At 35.6% G+C, this 23,827-nt stretch overlaps 1 long non-coding RNA gene across 1 annotated transcript; it reads left to right on the plus strand.

Moving 5' to 3' along the window:
• Positions 1-13,365: 13,365 nt before the first annotated feature.
• On the plus strand, positions 13,366-14,856 carry LOC130216676 (uncharacterized). The gene is made up of 4 exons (XR_008835819.1): positions 13,366-13,509; positions 13,963-14,055; positions 14,135-14,229; positions 14,611-14,856. It is a non-coding gene; the product is annotated as an uncharacterized LOC130216676 (long non-coding RNA).
• The last annotated feature ends 8,971 nt before the right edge of the window (positions 14,857-23,827 follow it).

Consider the following 23,827-nt stretch of genomic DNA (forward strand, 5'->3'; position numbering starts at 1 on the left):
CTCCAGAGGCAGCCGTGATGGAAGTCATGCAGAGCAGAGCCAGAGTCCCAACGGGTCCCAAATGGGTCCCTACTGGGAGGCAGCAAGAAAGAAGAAGAGGCAGCAAGAGTGACAGAAAGCCAGAGGGCATCCCAATGAGAGAGCGCTGCCAATGCCACTTGCAGAATTAAATTCTTTTTCTCACACACACACACTTTTCTTTTTTTATATAACAGTATGCATAATTAAGAAATTCTTTACAGTTGTCAACATTTAAAGCAGATCAAAAATGTTTTTTTTAGAATTGTCCGAGGACAAGAACGAGTGTTGTTGAATAGTTTTAGGACAACTTAGATAAAAGGTTTTGAACCACTTCAAATGTTGACTACTGTATTATTAATTCATATTTTATTTAATATACATCTTTATTTTATTATTGTATATCATTACAGCATTCATAGTGTCTTTGGACAAAGCTCAAATTTGAATAATGGAGATGTTCAGTTTGTCAAAGCACAATCTTTTTAACTAAACAAGCAAAATATGTATTAGCAAAATCAGTCATTTTTTGAATTATATTTTATATTAAATGCTTAATAAATATACTAAAGTATTTTAATTTTGTGTACAGATGAAAAATGTCATGCCAATAAACTAAAAAAAGAAATACTGTAAAGTTGCTTCCTAGACCTGTTGATGATGATATCACTTTATATAAAAAAATGTAATAAAAATTACGACCTGCAAACATTTGATCTTTCCTTCCACCACTAGCTTATTTTTTTCATATAAAGATGCAAACTAAGTTTATGAGCAATTTATGCGAATAAAGCATGAAGTGTTTTATCCAATGAACAAAACGATCTCTTGGCAATAAACTGGCATCAAGTCTCAATAAGATAAATGAAATTTGCTGCGAACTTAATACTTGTGGCTCAAAAGACAAAACGCAAGGAACAGTCATAATAGGGCTGGGCAATTAATCGAAAAGTAATCGAAATCGACTTTAATCTATAATCGATCAAATTCTTCCAGGTCAATTTTTTTCAATTAATTTCTCTACCGCATGTGGAGTCACGTGACCCCAACTACCCCCCCCACCCCACTCTGTTAAGGCTGATTTATACTTCTGCATTGAATGCATGGGTATGGTCCGGCGCAGCCTTTGCACGGTTGCATACCCGCGCACCTCTCTAAAAATTTTACTACACGTTGCATGTTTGCATAACATTGACGATTGGTAGCTGCGCCAGATATGCCTTGAGCTGGAATATTTTCAATTACAATACAATTATTATTTACATTGAAAATTATAATTTCGACTTTTGAAAACATTGAAAATAATTCATTTGTTTTCACTTTTTTAAATAAGAAAAAAGCTACTGTTCATTTAGGGCAATGTGTGCTTTAATTTCAGTTGTTCAACGATGTTCAATAAATAATCATAGATAGTGTGTGTTTACTTCAATTATTTTAAAATCAAGTAATGCACCGTTCCTTCAAAAATCTCTCACTTGTAATATGTGAGCATAATTATTGTACAAAACTTATCAGTGAACTATAATTGGCAAAAAAACTAAATAAACAAATAAAATAATCGTTCATTGATTGCAACCCAGTTAAAATGTTCAATTAATCGAGATTTTGATTTTAGGCCAAATCGCCGAGCCTTAAGTCACAACTAGCTTATGAAGGCGGATGAACTACTTTGTTGACAGATTTGGCTAAGGCATTTTAGAATGACCAATACAACATCTCAGATGTTGTGCAATGTGGTCAGTCTACTGGTTTGTCCATTTTTGTTATCACAATCGATTAAAACAAAACCACATGACATTTTTAATGCAATTGCTGGAATTTATTTAATAAATGTGTTTCCATTGCAGATTATGCACATTTTTCCTACAAATTAAGTTTATCCTACTCCGTTTTTATTGTCCAAAATGACCATTAAAATAGGTGGAAATAGTGGTGTAACAGAGTTTTTTAGTCATCAGTTTAAATCAAAGATTATAATTTGTACAAGCCATATTTATTTTTAGTCTCATTTTCAATAAATGATTCAGTTATTCACTCATAAAATGTCAGGTTTCATTGGTAGAAGTGTCATTTTTTTTAAGAATCATTCAGTGGCATTTTTTTGACGGCTGGTTAAATAATGTAATCGCTGCCTACAACTTTCTTCTTTGAGCGTCAAGTTAAATGCCTAGAAAGCTTTTAATCTTTACCATAAACATCAGTGGTTTTATATAAACTATAAACTGTTATTCCAGTATTTCTGTGTTATTTGACTAATTATAACTAACTCAAAAAACAAAAGCCTCAATCTCTTTCTTGATTTTTGCGTTTTTCAATCACAGATTTTAATGCAGCGATTCGAAGTATTAATAAACATATGCAAATCACCATCATTTATAGTTTATTTTGCGTGGGTGTTGAGATCCTGATCTTTTAATAATTAACCATGCAGCTTACACTGAAGGCATTAATGCAGGCTAAACAAGCTGTGACAGAAAACACCTTTAATGAAACCCCCCACATCCCGAATAACCTCAACTTCTTCCGTCATCATATTTTACAGGAAAGCCTAAATGCTTTCATACATGTGACTTGAATGACACAGAAGACGATCTCTCTGTGAACATTACAAATTTAGGATTAATCTACCAGTAAAAAAATATATGTATTAATCTGCAGGCCACGTGTGTTCTGAACTGCGAGTTGTGATCCGTACAAATCACAGATCAACCTTGATCCATTACACCCCTAGGTGGAAACATGGCTACCATTGTATTGGTTATAAAGTACGCACTCAGGGTTAAACACTGAAGATGTCATAAACTTGCGCATGTCGCCATTTTTAAATAATAATGGTTTAGTTTTCAAAAACCTGCACTTTAAAACATTTTCCATTTTTAAATCCCCCAAAATGCCATTGCTGTGTAAATAAACTATGAAAAATGCATAAAATGTTTCCATTTGCATTGACAGTTATGTAAATGCCCAGTGGCAATCATATTAAAGGGTTGTGACGTTTTTGTGCTTTCATCATTAATTCAAGAGATAGACTTGGTTCCAACGAATCAATCCACCAATGAGGCGCAACTTCATTAATATGCATGATAGCTTCGAAGACCTGCTACCTCCTACAGGTTACAATGTTCAAACGGCAGAGAGACGCCACGTTGTGTTGCCAACCGTAATTAAAACAAGTGGAAGAAGAATAATTGTTAGGAAACATGGGTTGTCAGTGTTGCGTTCATAAATGTGCTACAATGAATTGTTTTTAATTAGCCGCTATGAGAGCGCAGCTGGACTCACGTGTGGATTACAGTGGTCTGTTAACATCCAACAAAAATAGGCTTGTAAGGAACATTTTTTACCCGAGATCGGATTTGCCACTCGTCTTCTTTTTAAAAAGACGCGGTTCCAGTTTGTGTTGATTGTCCTGTCTCTACAGATTTGGTAAGTGTGTGATCAGTGTTCTTTGTTTATGTTTATTCAGAGGCAAAATTAGTTGGTATCGTCAGCAGTAGTCTTTAAGTTTTTAAAGACATATCTTAGTCAAAATTATTTAGTTACTAAGTTTACAGTACGTTGATATCACTACAATATTATCGACTTAAAGATCTGCTGTAAACGCTGCTCTCCGAATGCAAACACCTTAATCAAACTATTACTGTTGTGTAGGATTTTCGCCACATTTTGTGACAGGATAGTCTATACACGCATTGTTTCTGATGCTACCTACAGAGTGCATCTAAGTTACCGAGAAATGCTGAGGTTTTTTTCTTCCATACGGAGTACGGTATCAAACATTCCATTAAAAACTACACTCTTCCAGCAGTTCCTCGCATCCAATATCTGGTTTGTCATGGGGGCATGCATGAAATGTTCCTGAATGAACGTAAAAATGCTAAACTGCAGTTAAAGTCCACAAATTAAGAATTTGGCAAATAATTTCATTACTGATGTTCATGTAAACACAGTCACTGTCTTTCTCCCCTGCATCTGTGTGTTGTTTTGCCTCTGTAAAAATCAGTGCGTGCTCAAGCAGAAACTCCCCTTTTCATGCAAACCCTTCCCTCTTTCACCACTCCTACCTAAACAAAGCTGGACTCACCCACTTTCCTTACTTTTTTCAAACTAGAGGTGTAAAAACACCCTGCTGAGGCAGGGGGGTTTCATGGCCCTTTAATAACAAAGGAATAGCAATCTTCACACATGCATGAACTGATTTAAAATTGAAAACAGCTGCATTTTATTTAATAACGCACCATCCAAGCATTTATTACCATTTATTTGAAGACATAAATTTTTGTAAAAAAATTTGCTCTTGAAAGACGCTCCCTAGCCCTGCAAGGAGGGGTGAATGATGTCCACAAAGCCACGTGTAAATGTCTTTCATATCCAATACGCAAGGCTGCAGCATTCCTGTTTACCATAAATGAAGACCAGATCAAGCTCTCATCTGAGAGCACAAAGACTGGAAACCCTCCAATTATGCAACCACACACATTCATATTTAAATATTCCCTTGCATATTCGGATTGGAGGAAACTATAGATGCCGCTTTATCATTCCAAAGGAGGTCAAGGACCATGAGACTTGAGCTCATGAATTGCATGAGCTGGGAAATGAAGCCCTGGTCATTCTTTTTAAAATCCAATAAGCTACAAGTCATTGCAATTCTGCACCAATCTGCCTTTTTTTTTTACACTGCAGAAGAGGCTGAGATGGGATTTCATGTCAGGTTCATGTAAGACCACAATCCTCAAGCGCAATTTGAGAAACGCATCATACGCAAGCCTGACACACTTTAACTAATGCTGTGGAGTGGAAATAAGCTGACGCTGCAGATAAAGGCAGTGTTGAAAATCAGTCACGCACACCTGTGCCGACACCGCTGATGCAGCCGAACACCAGAAGACAAGAAAGCTAACGGAGAGCAATGGTATAGCGAAATATGCCATGATCTGTTGAAGCATGGCAGATCAACGCTGCCTTGGTGGTTACTGCAGGCTTTGAGTCACTTTCAAATAATGAATGCTATTTTCAGCTTGCACACTGCGCCTATAGAGCTAACGAATATAAATAGACAAGCAGCTTCTTCTGAATAATGACATCACCTTTTGTTCCTCTGGATTTAAAACAGCCATTTATATTTATTAGTATCTGTACTGCAATGCTAAATGCATGTTACACACTAAAATACATGTTGGGGATACAACAGACTACCTAAGAACATGATAACTTCATAGGAACAAGTTGTGCTCGGAAACTACGGAGTTTCAAGATGTTATATATATTAATTCCTTTATAATGTACTTATTTTAACAACTCTTTGCTCCATTTTGGTGGTTTTCAACTTAAACTTAATTTTTTTACATTCAATCCAGTTAAATACAGTGCATCCGGAATCTGTCCGTTTTTTTTTTCTCCGTTTTTACAGCCTTATTCAAAATTCTAAACACAATACCCCATAATGAAAATGTGAAAAAAATATGTTTTGAACTTGTTGCAAATTTATAAAAAAAAATAAAAAAAATCACATGTACATAAGTATTCACAGCCTTTGCTCACTACTTTGTTAATGCCCCTTGGCAGCAATTACAGCCTCAAGTCTTTTTGAATATGATGCCACAAGCTTGGCACACCTGTCTTTAGGAATTTTTGCCCATTCCTCTTTGCAGCACCTCTCAAGCTCTATCAGGTTGGATGGAAAGCGACGGTACACAGCCATTTTCAGATCTCCCCAGAGATGTTCGATAGGATTTAGGTCTGGGCTCTGGCTAGGCCACTCAAGGACATTCACCGAGTTGTTGTGAAGCTACTCTATTGATATTTTGGCGGTGTGCTTTGGATCATTGTCTTACTAGAAGATGAACGGTTACCCCAGTCTGAGGTCAAGAGCACTCTGAAGCAGCCTGGTGATGAGCGGTGCCTGGTTTACTCCAAACGTAACGCCTAGAATTCACTCCAAAGAGTTAAATTTTAGTCTCATCAGACCAGAGAATTTAGTTTCCTATGGTCTGAGAGTCCTTCAGATGCCTTTTGGCAAATTCCAGGTGGGGAGTGGCTTCCGTCTGGCCACTCTACCATACAGGCCTGATTGGTGAATTGCTGCACAGATGGTTGTCCTTCTGTAAGGTTCTCCTCTCTCCACAGAAGAACGCAGGAGCTCAGACAGAGTGACCATCGGGTTATTGATCACCTCCCTGACTAAGGCCCTTCTCTTCCGATCACTCAGCCTAGATGGCCGGCCAGCTCTAGGAAGTGTCCTGGTGGTTCCAAACATCTTCCATTTATGGATGACGGAGGCCAGTGTGCCCAGAACTTTCAAAGCAGCAGAAATTTTTCTGTAACCTTCCCCAGCCTTGGCCTCGAGACAATCCTGTCTTGGAGGTCTACAGACAATTCTTTTCACTTCATGCTTGGTTTGTGCTTTGACATGCACTGTCAACCCTGGGACCTTATATAGACAGGTATAAGGCCTTTTCAAATCATGTCCAATCAACTGAATTTACCACAGGTGAACTCCAATTAAGCTGCTGAAACATCTCAAGAATGATCAGTGGAAACAGAATGTACCCGAGTTCAATTTAGAGCTTCACGGAAAAGGCTGTGAATACTTATGGACATGTGATTTTTCAGGTTTTTTATTATTAATAAATTTGCAACAATTTCAAAAAATCTTTTTTCACATTGTCATTATGTGGTATTGTGTGTAGAATTTTGAGGAAATAAATGAATTGAATAAAATTTGGAATGAGGCTGCAACATAAAAAAAGTGGAAAAAGTGAAGCGCTATGAATACTTTCTGGATACACAGAATGTAAAACTAATAAGATAACTTAATTCCCAAATTGATTGTGTGGAAGCCAGCATTTTTTACAGTGCAAAGATAAAGTATATAATTTTACAATTTCTTGTATGCCAGTTAATGTGTCATGCTGTTACATTCATTGTAACCTTAAGAGCTCATCCACAAGAACCTGGTTGACATATCCAGATTAAATTCTGATACAGCGGTCGATGTTCAGCATGACCCTGGGAGTCTTCATTTTTTGGTTTCCTTTACCAGCACTTCATTAAAGCCTTACACATCCTGGGGTTCCGGAGCACACGACATGGCATCTCTCTGCAGTCAAGATGAATTAATATCCACTTGTTCACGCTCAAGAAAACCCAAGCCGCCCCAGTGCAGCAATATGACTTCTGGTTAATTCAGAGACTCACTTTGATGCCGTTCTCCAAACACACAGCTTTATTCATTTGGCTGAATGTATTAAGCCCAAAATCCTGTTTTATCAAGCAAGTGTGGTCTAAGATGTGGAAGTGCATTACTTGGACTGTATTTATTCCTGATGTAACCTCTTCATTCAACTCACATCAGTGAGGAACTGCTTGATTATAGAATAGAAATAATAATCACAATCATTTTGGTCAATATAGTAATAAAGATGGTTTAGAATGACAAAGTGTATTTATTTAAAGGTATAAAACATAAGCATACAGTAATATACAGTATGCAATGTCACTTTAACAAACACTTATCTAATTTTCAATTACACATTACACCACACATACAATTTCATACTCATTATGCAATTTCATAATTGTTGGAGGCTAAAATCAAAACCAAACCCCAATGAACTGCACAGACCTAGTGTGAACCAGTGTTTACAGAGATGGGTGCACTGATAGCCATACTAAAATAAATCAGCAATTACTAGTGCGCCTCCTGAGCCCATGGTAGTGAGGTTTATCCATACACCTCCAACTGGCATCTCTTACACTCATCTTCCCTAAACATCTTCTGTGGACAAATGGGATTTAAACCAGCAATTCAGGTATGGTAGGTGAAACTTAAAGGTTTGCAGCCTCTAGCATCAGACCTTAGTGCACCTTTTGAAGCCAAAGGAGTGAGATTTATCCACACACCACCTACTATTACACTGACCTCCCCTGAACCTCACTCCCATCTGGATCACGGCACCAATGTAACACCTCTGGTTCTACTAAACAAGCTCGGATTCAAACCAGTGTTTAACACTAGGACATCAAGGTGGTAATTTTGAGCAGTTTTATATTTTGTAATTGAATAACTTGAAATAAATTGTTGAAATAAATCCACATATCTATACTCTGACTTTTACTAAATTTGTTTACATTTCTTATTCAAACATTGCAGTTTGAATAAAATTACAAATCACAAATGTATTTCTACCGACTATATCATAGCGGTCAAAACGCTCCATGCATTTCAGTGTCAGCTCCTTTTCCCTGTGACTTTGAATATGCGTGCCTCTGTGAACTAATTTCTGATGGCAAAATCATAACTTTACTTCAGACATGTCTTTTATAACATTTTCAGTGCCATGGAAAAAAAAACTTGCTCTCCTGCTTGTGAAAGTGGAAATGAAAGTGAGGTATGGACCTTTGTGGTTGGTCTAGTAACTTGTGCACATTTACAGGCTGTATTACCAAAAAGATTCTATTTTTAGGGTAAGGACTTCATAAAATATGGCAACAGACAGTCAAAGCTTAATTATAATATTCTAATAGAAGTTTAAATGTAAATAGGATGTGGCAATGTGATGTCTTATATGAAAACGGTCAAAATGACTGCTATAGTAATTCTAGTATTATATCTGGTAGCTCCAGTGGTAAATCGATGGTTCACCCAAAAAATAATTATGAATTATGATATATGGTGTAATTCTGGAGTCAGATCTGAATGTCAAAGCAGTGAGTAAATCAACATACTATCAAAACATTGCAAGAATTAGATGCTTTGTTTCCAGTGATGAAACTTGTTCATGCTTTTATCACCAGCAGGGTGGATTACTGTAATGGACTCCTCACTGGCCTTCCCAAAAAGACCAGAACGCTGCTGCCAGGATTCTGACCAGAACCAGAAAAACCACACCTGTCATCAGGTCTTTACACTGGCTCCCAGTTACTGTGCATTCAGAATAGATTTTAAAGTATCTCATTAGTAAATCACAAAATAACCTTGGACCTCAATACATTACAAATATGCTCAAGAAAATTAAAAATTCCAAGACTTCATTCAAAGTAGTATGAATCCGCCTTCAGCTACTGCGCCCTCCGCTGCTGGAATCAGCTTCTAGCAGAGGCGCCCCCAGAAAACCTTTTTTGGGGTGGCCAGAAAAGGCCGCAGCAAATCTTGAGGTGGCACACACAAAACAATTTATGAATTCAATGTAATGTTATATTTTTGTTTTAGGGAAATTAAATAATGTGGTTTTAATTCATTTAATTAGTCTTGAAATATTCCAATTAATTCCTAAAATGTCTATGAAATAAACATTTCAGTTATTTTTCACATATTTTTATTGTACAGCATATGGTATATGTCATGTCTAAAATTAATGAAGATTAATGAATTATTTAATAAAACAAACAAATGAACAAAAAGCATTACTATATACACACGCACACTCACTCTACAGACTCTAATAATATAATTTATTCATATTCCTTTTTGAGCCACAATATTATTAATACAGCTTTTTCCTATTAATGTACCTTAAGGCCATTGCTATCTATTAAAGGTGTGTGTGCTGTCAATGACGATCAGGGAGAGGGAGGGGCAGTGAATCAGCTACGTCAGTGGCACCAATCAATTCGCAATAACTCATGGCTGCTATTTATTTATTTATTTTTTTTTATCAAAATATTGTGAATGTACGCAAGTACAATTAAATTAATAATATCAACAGCAAAATCATATTGGGGTGGCCACAGGGGTGGCCAGAGTTTACACCTTACGCCCCTGGCTTCCAGAAATGATCAGATGTGCTACAACATTAGGTACATTCAAATCAAGACTGAAAAGACATCTGTTTAGCTGTGCCTTTACCGAAAGAGCACTGTGCTATGTCCGACAGATCGCACTATTTTCTTTCTTTTCTTTTTTATTCTTTTATAACCCTTTTAAACACATTTTAATCTGTTTTTATCTATTTTAATCATTTTATTTTCTTATTTATTTTATTCTTGTTTATGTAAAGCACTTTGAATTACCATTGTGTATGAAATTTGCTATATAAATAAACTTGCCTTACTTTGTTACTCAAAGTAAGCTTTACCTGCACAGCTCTGACTTGCTGGCCTCTGCTAAACTCGTCCCCTAAATCTCAATCCCATCCAGATCCCTGCACAAATGTAACATCTCCAGTTCTTCTAAACTCGCTCCAAATGGGATTCGAACCAGCAATTCATGCATGGGAAGTGGGTGCACTAACAAGGACGCCTCTGACGCATGTCATTAGTGCATCTTTTGAGATCAGTGGAGTGATGTTTACTTAGTTACATCTAGTCAGCCTTCCAGTTTGGAAATTTAATGATGTTTTCCTGCAACCGCAGTGACAATTATGAATTGTGACAAACTTTACATATGCTAATTGTGATGTGGTTTAAAAAGCAACACTCGTAAACAGTTAAGGAATTAAATTAATTGTCAAGCAATTCACACATCAATAAGTAAGGCCAACTTGTTTATGCAGATCATTTTCTTATATGATGTCTTCTGTTTTGATACCTTTAGTAGCAGTATACTAATTATCATGGTGTCCTATCACTATTAGCGCAGTCAGAGTTTCTCTGGGAAGTTGTCTACTAGTGAGTTATTCACTTTAAAACACTGTTGTTATTTAAATGAGCAGGCAAGCAATACGTTTTTCTCCTAAGGGTTACAAGAACTAAGAAAAGACGGCAAAAAGCTAGCCTCTTTACAAGATCCTACCCCTGCCTGATCAAAAACTATGTTATTGCTAAATACTTTGAGCCAACCAATTAGCACAAGCAAGAATACATAAATATAAAGGCTAGCAACATGTCCAATGTAGGAACAGAACATCAAAACAGTCTAACTGCACTAAGATTTCTCATAGTTGTCTTTAAAACAGCCAGTTTTGTACATCCCTGCTCGCAACACACTGAATTAATGGAATTCTATCAGCAAGTGGGTCTTAGGACTGCATGCTAGCGGCAAGAGAAATGTGAGCAGTCACCGTGCAGTATGCGTGTGTGTGTGTGTTGGGGGGGGGGGTGCTCCCTGCTGTCGGCTGCGTCTGTCTTTGTTTGTATCTTTGGGTTGGCCTATGTTTGCCTCTGGGGATGTAATGAGCAATTCAGAACACAGCCAAGCATTCTGCCCCGCGATACATGCCAGAGTAACGCTGGGAGAGTCGCCAGAAAAAAAAAGAAGCCATTGCTATTACAGAATCCAGACTACGGCAACAGGGTGCCATCGGCCAAAAGCGCCATGTGTTTCCGCAAGGGGCCGTCTGTCTGGTTCACGACTGGCTCACATTCTGTAATCAAGCATTCGAGATGCTCTCGGTCCAGCGTGACGACACAAAATCCAGCTGTTTATTAAAACGTCTCTCGGGCATGGGGGAAATTGCGGTGTGCGCTGCACAGCATGTACCTTGACTGTGCTTCTTTTGTGCCGTTGTCTTCAGAGAGCATCTAACAAGAAAACTAATCTCTTAATCATGTTCCCAGTGGCACCATGAGTGTTGTCGCATCGGTTCAAATGAAGACACAGTGCGTAATATTTACACAGGAGCTCGATGCTATCAGGCCAGAGGAGAATTGCCTGGCAAAAGCAAACATTATGAAAAAGCCCCAATTCCTACCCTACCCCCCCAGCCCAGGATTACAGCGGAATGACTCAGCGCTGATGTCAATGGTTTTTGTCAAAGCTTGTCGAGTTTTGAGTTGCAAGCAGAAGCACTTTCGGATTGTAAAAGGGGTCAAAGCGTGTCACTGCATTTACACAGGACTTGATTACGCACAGTCGGAGGGAACCGCGAAAGCACAGGTAGACAGGAGTCTATACCCGTTACGGTCATGGACCCCAATTTCCAAGCTGTCGCAAATAAATAAATGCCCCTCTGGTGAAAAGCAGATAAGGAGGATGTGGTGCACTGAATAAGAACATTGGGAAAGGAGATGAAAACTACTGGCACAAAAGAGAGTCTAACTTACCCTGCAAGCAAACTTCTCAACAAGAGGACCACCCTTACTTGCCTAATAAACTGCAACATTTAGCATGGAAAAAGCAGCTAGGAATGTTAAAACAAAGAAGAAAACACCACCTGGGTGACCTAACGCATCTGCTGAGGTTCTCAAGTGTGCTAATAGGATGACAGATTCAGAAAATACACAACATGACAGAAGTCTTGCTGCTTTTCCAAGTTTTAGGAACAACAAATAATAGGTTGACTTCTAGTTGATCATTTGGTATCAGAAGTGGCTTAAATGAAAGGCAAAGGCCTCTAGATTACGCTTATTTTACCATAATAAAATTATTATGCCTTGTTTTTTAATGATTTAATTAGGACAGTAAGGTCTGACTTTGCTAGACAAAAGTCTTGTCACTTAAATAATGTACAGTATAAAATATAAAGCCATGGTGCAGTGGAAAAGGAATAAATATTGTGTATGACTCCCATATGCTTGGAGGACTGCATCCATACATCTCTGCAATGACTCAAATAACTTATTAATAAAGTCATCTGGAATGACAAAGAAAGTGTTCTTGCAGGACTCTCAGAGTTCATCAAGATTCATCTTTAATGCCTCCATCTTACTCCAGACATGCTCAATAATGTTCATATCTGGTGACTGGGCTGGCCAATCCTAAAGCACCTTGAACTTCTTTGCTTTCAGAAACTTTGATGTGGAGGCTTAACTTTGATGTATGAGCAGGAGCGCTATCTCTAGCGTAAGCCATTTAATCATTACTGCCGGCGTGATAGCAATGTATGATTTTATATTTGGTGTTTCTTTTACTTGAAATTTGCTGGTTTTAATATTTGCTGATATTGATACTTCGATTTTAATTGCATTTGACCTGCAAATTAGAATAGAAAGGGTATAAAAAGCATACAAACACACTGACAGTACTATGGATTGTTAAGGGTCAATAATGCTACCATTCGGCACAAATCTATCAATTTCTCCTTTCTGGCTATTCTTTCTCTGAAGGAATTCTGTAAAAGCACAGCTCAGGTTTGTCTTGTCGGCGGTTCATAAAGCTAAACCTTATTGCACAACAACCATTTGGCTACATAAAAAAAAAGAGAAATTATTCAGCCCATGACTTGGTGGTCAGCGGGATATACACTGTAAAAAATGAATCTTGAGGCTTGGAATTTTCATTAAAAAAATTAATGTGGTCATTAAAAATAATGAGCATATTTTCTTTAAAAAAGTGATATTCTGGATTAATTATAAAATATTAAGAAGATTTCGCTAATATAACTAAGATTTAAATTTTACTTATTTTTTTAAGCAAAATAGTGCAATTACTAAGCTTAATTTGAGAAACCAATTAAGCTAATAAAATTGAGGAAAGATGGCTTCACGTTTATTTTAAGAAAATTCACTCAATTATGTGGATTTGATTGAGATGTTTGCATTTGAATCTCAACAACGGCAGTGATCAGACGACATTTTGAAGGAGCAGATCAACAGCGAGCATGTTAAGAGGTAAGCATTAACAGTTTATCATTTTATTGTCTTAAATAACCTAAGCTCTTTCAGAAAAGACACATGCTGTTCAAGCTTGTTCAGGAGCTTAGTTTTTGCCATATGATGTATATAGGGATACACGGGTAGTTTTAACCACCCATTCCTATTTGAAATTGATTTGCTTCAATGTTCATTCTGAATTATATAATGAAGATGAACAAATTATTTGCATTGTAATATTTAACAGCAATGATCAGGCAACAGTTAAGCAGATGAACAACAGTGAGCTTGTTAAGTGGTAAATCTAAGCTAAGCTAAGCTAAGTTAGCTAGCTATTCAATGGGGTTTATGTACAGCTAGTGCTTTTCCATTTCATAAGGTTCCTTTTACAGCATTGCTGATGTAATGTAATGAACTGTTTATATATAATACTGTACATAAATACTAATATTTGTTTGCTTCATTTTTCAGTTTAATGAAGAAAACTTTCGCAGTGTTTTCCCACTAAAGAGGAGCAGTTTATTGAGGCAGATTTTGATAAAGAGAATGGGTGCCATACATCAGGTATTTTTAATAATGTTATTTGTGTATTATTATTATTATTATTATTATTATTACTAATTTCTACACTTTTTTGCATCAGACCTCACATTAAATCAGGGATGAAATGAGAGATGTCGTCCTCTGTTGCTGGTTTATCTGTATGAATAAGATGAAGAGCTCATCCAGGAGTGCAATGTAAGGGTCTCAAACTGTTTCAGATATTTATGATCTTCCGAAAACTGCATTTTATATTTTTGCATGCTTACAAAAACATATATAGCTCAAGCATTACACTGTTGAATGCACTATTCCTTGTATAAACATAGTTTGTTTTTATAAATGTCTGTACACTAGTATACATTTAAACACCCTGTCCATTATAAGTCAAAATACTTGTGTATTTGTGTCAGTCAGCAACATCTACTCAAACATTATGAAGAATTAATGTTCACAGAGATACAAAGAAATGGTTTATTTCATTAATATATTTCCTTAATGTGTTTTAGTAAACCTTAAACATTTGAAATGTACAACTGCATAATTTCAATATAATAAACGTGAATGTTTATTTTACAGTGTGGGAATGCACAGAGAATTGCTGTCTGTCAGAGGGATGACCAACCATGAGTACTTCTGCATTGTCTTGGAGGATAAGTCATGGCTAGCCTGGAAAATCTAGAATCGCTGAACTGGATTTATACAACTATTCCACAAATTAAAATCACTTACAAAGAAACGAATATTAAGTTTGCAATACACAAATTCTGTCAAATATTGTCTAAAATGTGACTATTCCTACAAAGGAAAGTTGACAGGTCAGTTTTTTCCATGACATGGATAAAGAAAATTTTATCAGAGATTAGCATTGCTGTAAATTTTATATAGATTTGTTTAACATATTGTACCATTTTGTTATCAGTGTAACATGTAATAAAATTATATTTGGCCAAAATGTATTGTGTATGTTTTTAATTATACATTATATATTTTACATTTTATGAATGAGTAATTTTCAGTAATAAATTTGAGTAAATGGTGATTTATTTGCTTATATTATAAAAGCACATTCCACTAATAATATTAAATTCATCATCTATCACTTAAAAAAACTAGTAATTTTCACATGATTCTTTCAAGTGGTTTTTGTTAAAAAAAAATAAATATGAGTAAATGGTGGTGGATTAGCTTAAATTATAAAAGCACATTCCGCTAATAATATTAAAATCTTCATTTATCACTCAAAACATTTAGTAATTTTCACATGATTCATTCAAGTGGTTTTTGCTAAAAAAATCAAGTCTTGAAATTTACTTAAAAATAATACGTGCAATAGTGTTACCACAATTTTTTTTTGTAAATAGCACATAAGATTTTTTACAGTGTAGTAATGTTTTGCATGCCAGTGGGGTGTTTACATAATGGTGTGACGATGTGAAAACTATCAATACTTTATTCCCATTTACGTACTGTACACTATGTACTCTGCCATACTGTGTGGAGTTTAGAAGCCTCCAATTAAGCATTAAGGGAGGACTGTTTAAGGACGAAGCAATAATTTTAGCCACAAAGTTTTACAAATTCTTATTTCTGAGACTAGAGAAATTTCAGTAACATTAAAATAACTGCACACTATTAAGCATTTATTAAGCATTAGCAAATAGTTGATCGTTTATTAAGCATTAATGCTACATCAATAGACAAAAGCAAGCAGTTTATATATAAAGCTACAAATAATGCTAGCTACAAAAAACAAATACTACAAATATTTTTGGCTTAAGCAAATATATAGCATGCTTTATGACTGCATTTTCATGCTTTGTTAAGGATTAATTTTACTGCTACTATGACTACTACTAATGATAATAATAATAACTATTCAGTCATTTGTAAATACCGGCTTTCTGGAGACCCAAGATCGCCTTACAACAAGCATCAACAGCCATAACAGAACAAATTAAAACAATTAATAAAACACTGCCAAACAACATTTTAAATCCATGTAAGAATTTGCAGGTACAAAACACATTGTGAATATAAAATAACATGATAAAAGATATAAAAGAAAAAGATGGGTCTTGAGATGAGATTTTAAAAGTGTGAAGACTATCACTACTCCTTTGATCCAGGGAAAGAAAGCTCCATAGTCGAGGAGCCAAAGAGCTAAAAGATCTGGCACCCATTGTGCCCATTGGGAGAAAGAGTTGGCTGATTTAAGAGAAGGGGTATAAATAAGTTCAGTTAGATATTGAGGAGCAAAATTAAAAGTGCCATAAAAATAAGAAGCAGTATTTTAAAATCAATCTGAAACTTTACCAGAAGCCAGTGAAGCTGATAAAGAAGTGGTGTGACATGAAGTCCTAGAGATGAGACAAGCTGCTTGATTCTGGAGTTTATGGAGAACTTTAAGCAAGTAGGTGTTGCCTTATTCAAATAAATTATTTAAGAGTAGTTGGTGGTTTTTCATTAAATGATAAATAAACTATTCAAACATTTATACATTTTATTTTTCGGCAAAATAGTAATATTTACTCTGTCAATAAAGGCTTGAACAAATTCCTACAGTTTTGAGAGCTCACCTAAAGTGAGGACTATTTATGCTTCGTAAATCCATTTAAATGACTAATAAAGGCTCTGTTATATTCTAAAAACAAAAAAGGAAATGAACAACTGAGTCACAACAAAAAAATATATACTTATAAAGATACAAAAATAAAGCTGTACAGCTATCAAATGAAAATCTTTGCAATCTTATTTAAAAATAAAACTGTTTTACAGTTCAGACATTGATGAATAACACAGAATTTATCGTATTATTATATTGTTAAATTACAATATTGTTGTTTTATCAAGGTTCATTGTGTGTACAAACAATGTTGTTATTTTGACACTCCTGTTATTTTGCAATGTTTTGTTTATAAAATTCATAAAGGCAGCAACATCACAAATATGCATTTTAACCCTCAAGTTCACATTCCGCCCCTTACTTTATTGTTCCCGGTAAAAATTAACCAATCTGTTTTAACTGCTCTTCAGTTAACTCTTTTAAAAAACATTTTTCACTACTAAAATTATATTTAACATTCTTTCGCAGTGAACTTTAGCCCCTTTCACACAGAGACACGAGTAAATATCGGGAAAATTTCCGGAATGACTTTACCTGTAAATTCATAAAAAAGGTGTTCACACAGGCACAAACGTTCCATAATTTTTTCCGGAAAAGACCATTTACACATTCGTTCCAAAATACAGGTAAATTTGGACATCATTAACCAGAAATGAGCTCTAAACGGCTGCGCGTGTATTTCTAAACGTAGAAGTGGTCGGGCTTTTCTTGATGGTTTCACTTTTATTTAAAGCTTTAGCATTCATTCAGATGCTTTGTCTCAGTGACATCCAAAGGCAGAAACGCGAACTGCAGCTAAATGTTTACACACTTGACTACAATATAAATTATGTGGATGGATAAGTACTGTAAACAACGTATATGAAAATATATGGAGGAACATTTTCACATGTTGAGATGTTCATAATGTGTGTGTGCTGGCGTTCACCGGCTCATTCACGAGCACACACTTCAAGCAAATGAAGCAGAGCTTGAAGGTAAACAAACAGCGGGTTAACATAAGGAATTTATCGATACGTTTTTACACAGTTTGCATTACGAAGAAACATAGAAACGTTATCTGACTAACATCTAGCAGCTAAATGTGTCTGAAAAAAAATTCAAAGGCTTTTATTTTCCAAACCGGTGCGGATCTAAACGTGATCGCACTCTTTCTGGCAATTTTCCTTCTGCATTCACACAGCGCAGCATTACTGCAAATTACCGGTAATGTTACAACTTCTGTATGTGTGAAAGGGGCTATTGTCTCAAAGTAGTGTTCAACAAGAATTTATGCAATTAGACATTAAATAACTGAAGTGAAAATACAAATAGGAGCTGAAAATGTTTTACGAAATGAAAAGAAAACCAAAAGATATTGTTCAGTCTGAAGTTTGTCTGAGTGAGTTAGGGTGGTGTGTATGGGGATGTTTTCTGTCTCATAGATGAATATAGTCTGGATATCAGTTCATTTCCAATGGCGGTCTCTTTTGACCGGAAACACCACAGGTGTAACAAGGTTGATTAAAACACTCAAAACTCAATGAAAGAGGTGATCACCTATTTTTCTATGTGTTCCAGAGCATAGTGTGGAGGATATCATAAGGGTTTGAGGCAGACAGATGTAAAACACAATATAAGAGTTTTAGGGTGTTACGGTAGCACAGTGGGTAGCACGATCACCTCACAACAAGAAGGTTGATGGTTTGAGCCCCAGCTGGGTTTTGTTGGCATTTCTGTGTGGAGTTTGCATGTTCTCCCCGTATTCGCATGGGTTTCCTCTGGATGCTCAGGTTAACCGCAAGTCCAAAGACATGCGCTATAGGTGAATTGGGTAAGCTAAATTGTCTGTAGTGTATGTGTGTGAACGGGAGTGTATGTGTGTTTCCCGGTGATGGGTTGTGGCTGGAAGGGCATCCGCTATGTAAAACTTATGCTGGATAAGTTGGCGGTTCATTCCGCTGTAGCAACCCCAGATTAATAAAGCGACTAAGCCGAAAAGAAAATTAATGAATGAAAGTTTTAAATCAGTCATATTTGACCCAAAGACGATAGGAAGGTTAACTTAAAGCTATCACAAAGCGTGTGATGTTTTGAGCACACCGGCTCTTCATCAGACCATCAGATCTTCATCATGTTGTTGTTGGCAAAAAAAATAATACTAATGTCAAGATGGTGGCCAATATGTAGCTAACCATCACATTGAGCCAACAATACATACATTACTACACATTCACTACATACTATAACAGCTCTCTGGAAGTCCGTGTGTGAAATATATGGGCCAAGCACAGCCCCAAAAGATATTGGATCTTACAAACAAAATCCATAAAAAAAAAAAATAGCAGTGTGAAATCAACCATTCTTGAGTCAATAAGCAACACATTTATTTGGCTGTTTGAGCCCAGCAAGAATGTAATGAGATGGGAGGTTTTTGAAAAAGGGCCTTAGCAATTTCCTTTGCCGCCTCCCCTCACGATACAGCAACATCGCCAGGCCATCTCCCAATGTTTACTTATGGAATGATAGGATGATACACAATTGTGAAGAGCGCTGAAAGCAATCAGAGGGAACAATTGCCGTGGAGGAGTGCAATATCAGCTTATAAAGAATGATACATCAACTGCCGGTTCCAAGAATAGAAATGGATTTATTGTTCTCCATATACTCATATCAGCACAGGCTTTGGGCACTCGCTCTGCTGAACGCTCGCAAAAGAGACGCTCAATATCATATATCACATAAAAGCCTTTTAAATCCTTTACTTTTCAAATCGTAATGGAAAAAGCCACATACTTATAAAAGCACATGTATGAATCATGAAAGGCGACAAGCTGACTTGTTAGGTTTTCTATGTTTTTTTTTGTTCTATGAATTTTTCATGTAAACATTTTGTCCATGTTTGCAGTTTTGTATATTTAATGGGTGGTCCAGAGTGTATTTGTAAGGCTTGGTTGTGGTTTTAAGATGAAAAACCACGCTATTTTTTTCATGTATCTTTGATTATATACTGCTACTCAGCTAACATGAAAACGACATATTGACAATGTCATATTTCCTAGTTCCTCTGAAAGGCCCGCCCCCAAGAGGCTCTGATTGGTCGGCTAACATAATGTCCTGTGATTCACGCATTCAAACGTCACGCCTCTAATAGCACGCGCTGTGCCTCAGCTGTGTAAACATTGTCAGTCAGAGTAGCTGTTAGCCGTATCAGTTTGAGCCTGAATTAGAAAAGAAATAAAGAGCACACAGCTGAACCTCACTCTGCCTGCTCTCTAAAATAAAATCTTTCACAAATATTCAGGTTATAAGCATGTGTAAGTAATATAATATGTTCACATATCTTTTGCGAGTTCACTATTTGAGATGTAGATTGCAGGAAAGCTTCCGCATAGAGAGACACTACAGCGCTGGTGAAGATTGTGGCTGTTTATAGCAGGTTGACTGATAAATATGAATTTGTAGCTAAATTGTTAGCGGGGCCAAACAGCATTTTCCATTGTTTACATCCTTGTTCACGTCCTCGCTATCGTTAATGCTAGAAACTGTGCCTGTAGTTGATCAATTTTAACAAATAAAAATACATACAGGTTACACAATCCACAGCTTCATCTATTATAGTTGGAGGAGATTTTAGCCGAATCCAAAACTGGGAGAGATTCTGGAACCTGTCCTTTGTCAAATGCTAGCTATATATTTTTATAATTCTCTGGAGCATAAATAAAATTTAATTTGTAAGCACTTCGTATCCTTTGGAAGCCCATATACAGAAAAAGAACGAGCTCTGTGGAAATAGCAGCATTTGGATGGCATTTTAGCTTTCTCTGCTATAACATTACAGCGCCTCTGGCCACGCCCCTACGCTGCACGGGGTGTAACCTGAAGCGTTTGAGATCTCACTTGCCTGGTTGTATTTTTTTGTAGTCCCCAAACTTCGTTCGCTGTAGGCTTTGCTAAGCTAACTCTGTAAAAGCCAATGTCTCCCTTTGCATTGAACATTGAGCGTATACATTCAGAGGTGTTGCTTTTAATTTATTTATTCTATTAAATGTTTTATTTTATTTATAAAATGTTTTATTTTAGATGTTTTATTTTAATTGTTTTATTTTATATATTAATAGTTTTTTTATTTTTTTCTATTAAATGTTTTATTTTATTTATTAGATGTTTTGTTTTATTTATTAAATATTTTATTTATTCTAATAAATGCTTTATTTTATTTTATTTATTAAATATTTTATTTAATTGAATAAAGGTTTTTTATTTATTCAATTAAATGTTATATTTTATTTCATTTATATAAATGTTTTAATTTAATAAAGTTTTTTATTTATTCTATTAAATGTTTTATTTTATTTCATTTATTAAATATTTCATTTATATAAATGTTTTATTTAATTTAATAAAGGTTTTTTATTTATTTTATTAAATGTTTTATTTTATTTCATTTATTAAATGTTATATTTCATTTATATAAATGTTTTATTTAATTTAATAAAGGTTTTTTATTTATTTTATTAAATGTTTTATTTTATTTATTAAATGTTTTATTTTCTTTCATTAAATGTTTTTTTTTTCCTTCCATTCAATCATTTAGATGAAATGGTTTATTTTTTTTACCTTTTTGGGTTTTGGAACTCTCAATAGAGGGAAACAAATCTCTTTGATTAGATTAAAAATACCTTAGTTTATGTTCCGAATTTTTTTCAGTTTCAGAAAGGAAGGATGGTTAGTAAGGCACAGAAATAGCACATTCGAATCACTCACAGTGTCAAAATGTCTTGAATTCATTAACACAAACAAGACGTGCGTTTGTATAAATGTCTCTTTTAAAGCTCTGCAGCATCTGCCACACAACTGTTCATTTTTATGCAGATGCAAAGGGCAGCGGTGAGTCTAATGTGGCTATTTACGTGGCCACACAATAGCCTCCTACGCCGTATGCAGATTCAGACAGCGGAGAGCTTGTCGTGGGTGGTTTAATGGCATGAGCATGTTCAGAGCCACTGAAATGCATGGTTAGGCATGTATCAGTCTACGACCAAGCTTTCAGAACCAATTTCGTTCAGACTGACACTACATGTCCACAATACATTAATGAAATGATAAGAAAGCAAGGCTATTTCGTGAAGGCTCAAGCCTACATGACTGGTTTCATTTTTGTTTTGTTTTGTTCTGTTCTTTTACCTCAGGCTTATGTACCGTTTCTCCTGTTGTCTTTCTGAGAGGGTCCAGCCCACGGCACTTACATAAGGCGGTCGCTGAGTCTGGACACGGCATGATTCATGGACACAATGAAACTGGAGAGTTCACAAACAACTTCAGCCTGTTATTGTTTGTGCGGTCACACTTTACAATAAGGTTTCATTGGTTAATGCATTTCCTAAAATGAACTAATGATGAACAATATGTGTAGAGCACTTATTAATCCCAGCTCAGCATTAACTAATGCATTATTAAAATACTAATTCGTGTTTGTTAACAGGAGTTAATGCACCGTGAGTTAACACGAACTAACAATGAACAACCAACATGAACAAATACTGTAATAAACCTACTGTTCATTGTTTGTTCAGAATAGTAAATGCATTAAACAGCACCCATGATGAAAATCATCTTTTTCAAGCAATTTGAACAGAACTGTGTAGGTATGGTGTGTCCACAGTCATATTGGGCTGATAAAAAAAACAATAAGTCTCTTTTTTAATTTCCTGACATTAAAATAGGATCCAAATCCCTCCCATTTTGAGGCCCACCGCAACATGACGTAGAGGTGTGGTTTCCCCACCCACCGAATTGATTGACAGCCGTATATTAACATAGTAATGCGTATAATTAACCACAAGATGGGACGTGCACAGAGCTACTGAGATTAAAAGATCTGTTCAGCTCTCCGTGATCATCAATCATCATCAAATGTGATCAAGATTGAGTTTTACAAGTTTACAATATTTTCAAAACAGTGCATGTTATTGAATTACAGCAATTTTACTATCACACTCACACACAAGCACAACTACATTATGTTCAAAGCCGAAATTCCAATATTCTAAAAGGTACAATAAATAATCTGATGGGTGTTTTAAGCTGAAACTTCAGAGACACAAAAACTTATCTTAAATCTTGAAAAAGGGGTAACATAGGTGCCGTTTAAACTAATACAACTTTATTGTAAAGTGTTACTGTTTATGTTAAGGAACACTTCAAAGAAAAATCTTTTTTTGTTTTAATGTTGTTCAGTATGATTTTCAAGTAGAAAAAAATATAATTTCTGTAAAATGCACAGACTGCTCTTTTCCAGACTTCAAAAAGGATGTAACAGTAAACTTTGTGAATGAGTAATTGCTGCTGTTCAACAACTAGCATGAACTTCAACTGTGAAAACTGGACTGAAGCAGCTTCAATTTACTAGAACTTCATCTACGTTAAGATGCTTTGACACAATCTACTTTGTAAAAAGCGCTATAGAAATAAAGATGAACTGAGTCTAATAATTTATTATTACTGCCTTCTTTTACATGACCACAATCAGAGTTAAACAATATAATCTTTGTAATGGTAGCAAAGGAAGCGTCAAAAAGTGCATTTATCCATCATGAAAATAATTCATACTCGTAACTTCACGAGTAATTCAATTCATAACTTAAAGATTACCCATTGTATTGATGAAGTCATCTATTATTCTTGTGGTCATGTTTACACTGGGTATTAAGATTTGTTTTGGTCAGTCGGATCACAATAGTCAAGGCGAGAAACATTGCTGTTTACATTTGGCATTAAATAAGATATTTCAGCCAAAAACAAAAATTACTTTCTTTTTTATTTTATTCCTTTGAATCTGACTTTTTTTGTTTTACTTTCAATCTGGTGTTCAATTTCAACTTTGACATGGAACCAACCAAATAATTTGGTGGTTAATAGATGTCTAATAGACATCTAAACGTAGACAGCTTTGGTAAAACACGGCTACATTTGAACTGTCAGTGAAAATCTAATAGACATCTAAGAATACAGATTAGACAGACTTTACCTGACAAAAGTCTAATCGTCAATCCCAGTTGTAAGAGCAACAAATAATAACTTGACTTCAGTTGATCATTTGGAAAAGTGGCAGAAGGTAGATTTTCTAATGAATCATCTGTTGAACTGCATCCCAATCATCACAAATACTGCATAAGACCTATTGAAATC

Source organism: Danio aesculapii, chromosome 22 (assembly GCF_903798145.1).
Source record: "Danio aesculapii chromosome 22, fDanAes4.1, whole genome shotgun sequence".
Taxonomy (NCBI): domain Eukaryota; kingdom Metazoa; phylum Chordata; class Actinopteri; order Cypriniformes; family Danionidae; genus Danio; species Danio aesculapii.